Source organism: Bos indicus x Bos taurus, chromosome 8 (genome assembly GCF_003369695.1).
Source record: "Bos indicus x Bos taurus breed Angus x Brahman F1 hybrid chromosome 8, Bos_hybrid_MaternalHap_v2.0, whole genome shotgun sequence".
NCBI lineage: Eukaryota > Metazoa > Chordata > Mammalia > Artiodactyla > Bovidae > Bos > Bos indicus x Bos taurus.
Window position 1 is genome coordinate 110345229 of NC_040083.1, and position 6255 is coordinate 110351483.

The window sequence follows — 6255 nt, forward strand, 5'->3', positions numbered from 1 at the left end:
GGTTTTAACCTGGGATGTGTTTAAGCCTCTAGCTCACCTGGGGCGGAACTCCCACCTTCTGCTGATGCTGCAGGACAGTCCTCCTGGAGAAAGGAGGGCCCCCAGTCTGTCCTGGAGGGGAGACACCTGCCTGCAGACAAGCTGAGGGTCTAAGGGGCCTCCCGGCTGGCAATCTGTGAGACATTGACCAGAGGTGGCTTCTGTGGTCACTCTCAACTCTAAGAGAAAAGGATTTAGAGCTTAGAGTCTCTGATTTAAAAACTCCTTGGTTCTCAGTGCAATTCGTGAAGGCTTTGGGACCTCTAACAGCCATTCTCTGGTCCCATCTCTGTCCCACCCACCCCTTCCTCTCTACCCCAAGCCAGCCTAAGTGAGCAGTCAACCTGACCTTAGTCTCTTCATGTGCCACATCCTGTTTTCAGATTAATGAGCTCATTTGGTGGAAATTTACCAAGGGAAATAGTTTAATTTTGGAAAGTACCAAAAACTCATCTGTAGTCACTCGACTTATTTTGGGGGGCTCTTGAAATAGAGGGGGCATCACCAGGGGACCTCTGAGCCATCAGGGAGCAGCATATTGAAAGCAGAGCCCAATGAGGCTGAACGTGACTCAAAAAGGAATCAAAACCTTTTGGAGACCACTCATCTCTACCCAGTAGAAAAAAAAATTGCAAAAATAAGTTGAAGAAGAAAAGTAGTGCATGTGGCCAAGGCCTAAGATCTGGTGGTATGAGCCTGGGCCACGACTGGGAACGAGAAAGCTCACACAGGGAAGTAAGGGGGTGTTTGAGCCTCAGCGTGCCTCTCACATCCCTGTCTGCTCTCCTTGTTCTAAGAGGCACCAGAGGGTTTCTGTTTTCCAGCCTTCCCCCAGTCCTTTAGCTGTCAGACTCTTGACCTTGAGGTTGCCTGCTAGCCTTGTAGCCTTTTAAGATTGTGGCTCCTGCAGGGAGCTAAGGATTGAGTAGTTAGGAGGACTCTGGAAAATTAAAGTTTTTTGTGCCGTTCTGCATTGAAGATGGTAGAGCATGGGGGACCAGCCCCTAAGTGTCTGATCGCCTCCTTGGCCTGCCCTGTTTCCTAGAGGAGAGACTTTTCATCCCTTCTAAGAGGCAGAATAGAAAAATGGTGAAAATTGACAAGGCGCTGACAGTTTAGTACTGAAGTGAAATTGTGTCTTCCTTCTCTCTGCCCCGCCTCCCCCCAGCTGAAACCTGTATAGATATTTTGGAGGATATATGTATATTTTGGAATGAGCACTGGACTAGGAGGCAGGACATTTGTGTGTTTTTTTTCCTCCCTGTCACTAAAGCAGTTTTGGGGGAGAGTAGATGAATAAATGAGTGCTCAATAGTTCAACAAATTATAGTCCATAGTGTTGTTTTTGTTTTCTAAGTGGAAAATGACCTGGGTGGAATGCCGTGGGTTATCTCAAAATTTGTATTAGCTGTGAGACTGTCTTCAAATGCTTTTTCACCTAGAGCCCAAGGATGCATGCTAAGTCGCTTCAGTCGTGTCCAACTCTCTGGAGACCCCATGGACTGTAGCGTGCCAGGCTCCTGTGTCCATGGGCTTCCCCAGGCAAGAATACCGGAGTGAGTTGCCATGCCCTCCTCCAGGGAGCCTTCCTATCCCGGGGGTCAAGTCTATGCCTCTTGTGTCTCCTGCACTGCAGGCCAGTTCTTCACCGCTGGTGCCACCTGGGAAGCCCAGAGCCCGAGCCTACCAACCAGCTAGAAGCATGGATTTTCTGTTCAGCAAGGAAGACAGCTAGGAGTCTGTGCCTTGGGCTTCTTTGCTCCCCATCCTGACCTCTAGGCTCTACGAACATGGTTTAAAAATGGTGGATATAACGAGTACTCCCAGATCCCAGAGGTGGACACTGGGATTCTCTCCTGAGCTGGCTTGCCTCTGCTGTCCCAACTGTTCAAACTTTTTTTCCCAAGAACTGAGCCTTTCTAGGTGTTATAGTCCTATGGGCATCGGAGGAGGAAGAGATTGCACTGCCAGGGTCATTAGCCTTCCAGAGGGTGGGGGGCAGGACGAGACTGGAGCCTAAGCATTTGGAGGACTGAGGCTGGTGGTCCTGGTAAAAATAGCAGTGAAAATATCAGTGGTTACACTTGATTTCGTAGCAGTTACTGTGACGCTGCTCTCACCTGAGCACGTCACATGCCTCGCTCATTTACTGGTATCATCGAGAAGAGGTGAGAAAACTATTTTCTCCTCTCTAAAAGCCAGGCCCCAGATTATAGCAGTAAGTGAAGCAGACGGGGCTGCTGGTCTCACAGCCGCTGGCTCCTAGAGGTGAATGCACGAGGTGTGTCCACTCTCCTGATGCCAGTCGTCCATGCTGCTTCTGTTTGTGCGTGCGTGTGTGTGTGCGCGCGCGGGGGGGTGGGGGTGGGGGGGGCGGGGGCCTGGGGGTCGGGGCTCAGTCGTGTCCAGCTTTTTGCCACCACATGGACTGCAGCCTGCCAAGCTTCTTTGTCCACGGAATTTTCCAGGCAAGAATACTGGAGTGGGTTGCCATTTCCTACTCCAGAGGATCTTCCTGACTTAGGGATCGAACCTGCATCTCGTGTGTTTCCTGCAACGACAGGCAGATTCTTTATCACCGTGGCACTTGGGAAGCAGCAGAGTTGGAGGTGACTGAACATATTAAGTATATGCTGACTCCCTGACTAGGAATCAGACCTGTGCCCCCTGCAGTGGAAACGGAGTCTTCACCCCGGCCTGCTAGGGACGGTCCTGTTTCTGTCTGTCAGCTCTTAAGCGGGGCCCAGAATGGGCTACTGCCTCCTCTACTCATAAACGCCAGACATTCCCCTCTTTGCCCCTATATTCCTTCTTTCCACTGCCAGCTGCAGGCTTTGTCCCTGTCTCTGTCTTTAGTAAAAACAATTAGTGAACAGCTTTCCTGCGAACATCATCTATATCTCCTCTGAAAACTTCTGATTCCTGGGCCAGGAAATTTAATTAGACAGATGATTACATGTTATCAGACATCTAGTATTGATAGATTAGAAGAGCAAATGGTCCTGAGTTCCTCAGCCCAAGTTAAGCACCTCCCCATGGTGACTTATACACAGCTGATATCAACAATGAGACAGTCTACCCAATGATCTGGTAAAACCTTTAGCCTATAAGACACATTCTTTGCTTTGATGTGATGATTTAAAATGTCCCAAGCTTCCTTCTGTTACTCTCCATCTTGTTCTTTCTATACTTGTTATAAGTGGCAATTTAAAAACTATGCTTGTTTACAGGTTTTTTTTCCTGTGTCACTAGAATTTGTGAATTATATGAATATAAGGAATTAAAGGTGTTAAAGTAAAGCTGTGTCTGATTTCTTTGTTATCTTTTCCCCTGACTCAGCACAGAGGCAATCAATAAACATTTGTTCAATCAATGGCTAATACTCAAGACACCATCCATAATCATTTTTACTTGAGGTAATGATCATTAATGATGATCTCACCATCGTCACAAAATATTATGTATCTTTGGCGTGATTTTTTAGGGTGTTATGAAATTAGAAATAGCATTCTAGTGAAAATTTGATAAGAAATTTGGGGTTCTTCTCTGAAAGGAGTTTCTATGCCTAGTGATTTTTCATATCTCAACAGACTTCCAGATTTTAAGGAAAGAAACAAATCACTTCAGAAGTTCTTTGAATTGTAGGCTCCAGAGCTGTCCCTAGGGGTTTTCCAACAATTTGTGGGACTGGCCACTTTGAGAGTGCCATGGAGATTCCAGTTTGTGGTGCGGGTACCAATGACGCTCACGGGGATCGTGATGTGGTCCAGGCAAAGAGCTTGGCAGATAGCCCTTTGATATCGACAAGCTCTTACGAGGCCAATGATGAGGAAGGCAGACAACTTTGGGTCTGTAATAGTCCACCTGCTGCTTCTCTTCACCACCTCTGGCCACCTGGGTGCCTTGTTCTACAAATTTGGTTTCTATACGTGTCAAATCCGTTCTTTCAGGGACTCTTGACAATTACAAATGCTTCTGAAGGTGGATGCCCAGCTCTCCAAGGGCTTTTGCTGGGCTACAGAATGATTGCTCTTCCCTCATACTTTTGAGAGGGTGGGTTTCGCAGGCTCTTGGCTCGAGTGGAACAGGGATGACTCGATGTCCTAGCTGCAAAGCAGTCGACATCTGCCTGAGGAGGGATAAGCCTGGGCATCCTTCTCTCACTTTGTCCTGACGACTCAACCTGAGAGAGAAAAATCAGTGTGTGAGCAGAGCTCACACTCAGGAGTCAGGAGACCGGCCTCTGACATTGATCTCAGGACAGTGGGGAGCTCTGTTGCACTTTTGGACCTCATTTTTCCCATCTGCAAAGTGGGCGAATGACCTCAGAGCAATCCTTCAGGACAAGTTCCTTAGCCGTTCAAACCTGGTTCTGGGGAAGGGGTGCAACTCTCCCACCTGTTAAGGGGCTGCTCCCCACCTGGACCAGGCATATCTATAATGGATGCTAGAAGCTTCCACCAGATGCCTGGTCTTTTTGGACTCCAGACATATTTTTGGACTCCAGACACAATTTTTTTTCAAGACAAAGCAATATGAAAAACCTGATGAGTTTCTTTCAGAGCTCAAGCTAGATTAATTTCCAGTTTCTTTCAGAGCTCAAGCTAGATTAATTTACAGCACAAGAATATGGGGCAGGGAGTAACGGGCTACGAACCAGGGCTGCGACCTGTGTTCCCTCAAAGGATACCCAAGCTCGGGGCTCGGATTGTGAACACGTGGAATTGATGCTTACTCATCTCTTCTGAGCTTCTTGTCTAAAAAGGGGAAACGGGGGCTCAGGTTGGGGAAAGAGCTTGCACAGTAAGTCAGAGTTTCGAGGCATCTTCCTCTATGTTCTGGTGTCTTTTGTCCCCAGATGTCTCAGTTATACCCCCGTCCTCTCTTGTTTCTGCATTCATTTCTCTTTGGCTGTCTCTCCACAAAACTGAGTTTCCCGAGGGCCAGAGAGCAGGGTGTATCCATCTTTGTAGGCCCCTCGTGTTCAGCCTGTCTCACACCCTAGTAAATGTCTATTAAGAGAGACTGATTAGCCATCTTAAGAGGATCCAGGAATGTTAGGAGAATATCCATCCTGTCTCTCACATCTGTGGGCTCCGCAAATGTAATTAAAAGTTTTCACTTCTACCAAAAATCTATTTGCTCCTTTTTATTTTTTTATTTTTTATTTTATTTTATTTTTAAACTTTACATAATTACATAATTGTATTAGTTTTGTATTTGCTCCTTTTTAGAAGAGCCATAGTATAGACATTTAGCCACATTTTCTGTGGAGATCATTGCCTCAAGCGTTTTGGAGCTAGAATGCAGGAATTTTTTAAATGCAAAATCAAATAATACACAAGAAAAGCTAGTCTGTCTGGCTCCCATCCTTGGTTGCTCTCTTCTGTAACCAGCATCCGGCTATACAGACAGAGGGCCGTGGGGAGGGCCCTTGGGCCTCTCCAGCCCCTCTGATTACTGAAACCGGAGCCGCCTGGGGAGGCCAGGGCCTGGCAGCAGCTCTCGCAGGGTCCTGCCTCTCCGTTCACAGAGAACGTGTCTGCGCACGAGCGCTCCCAAGCCACCCTGGAGTCCCTCCAAGGACAGGCCTGGAGGCTGGCCAAGGGGAGGGTGCTCCTGGAAAGGACACATCTCTGGGAAGCAGAACCATGGCATACAGGCACACACACACAGATGCTCACAGGATGGCCAGATCTTCCAAGGTTTCTAGAGAAATTGTAAATCTGGATTTTTACGTGTAATAGCTTAAATTTTAGAACGCTCCCGAAAGCCAAGCCCTAACCAAACGAGCATCCTCACAAACCGTCTCTGAGGGCCACGATATGCAGCCTCTGGTAGAGCCCAGCACATCGCACACACGGCCTAAGCAGGTGAGCTACCAGCCTGCACGAAGCTCATTGGGCTGCACATGCCGCGTGTGCTTATCCAGGTGCACATCTTGTGCACGATCGACAGGAGTCACCCGACATTTGCACACGGGGGGACGGGGGCGCCTGGCGGGCTGCCGTCCATGGGGTCACACAGAGTCGGACACGACTGAAGCAACTTAGCAGCAGCAGCTGTCTCCTAGGACGTCCACTTTCCAGCTAAGGAGACTGAGTGTCAGCGGTCTCCAGGGCCACGTCGCTGGTGGCTGCCTGGTGTTGGCTGCCCACTCACCTCCGGGATGTCTGCGTGCTCAGTTGTGTGCAAATCTGCAGCCAGGCTCCTCCA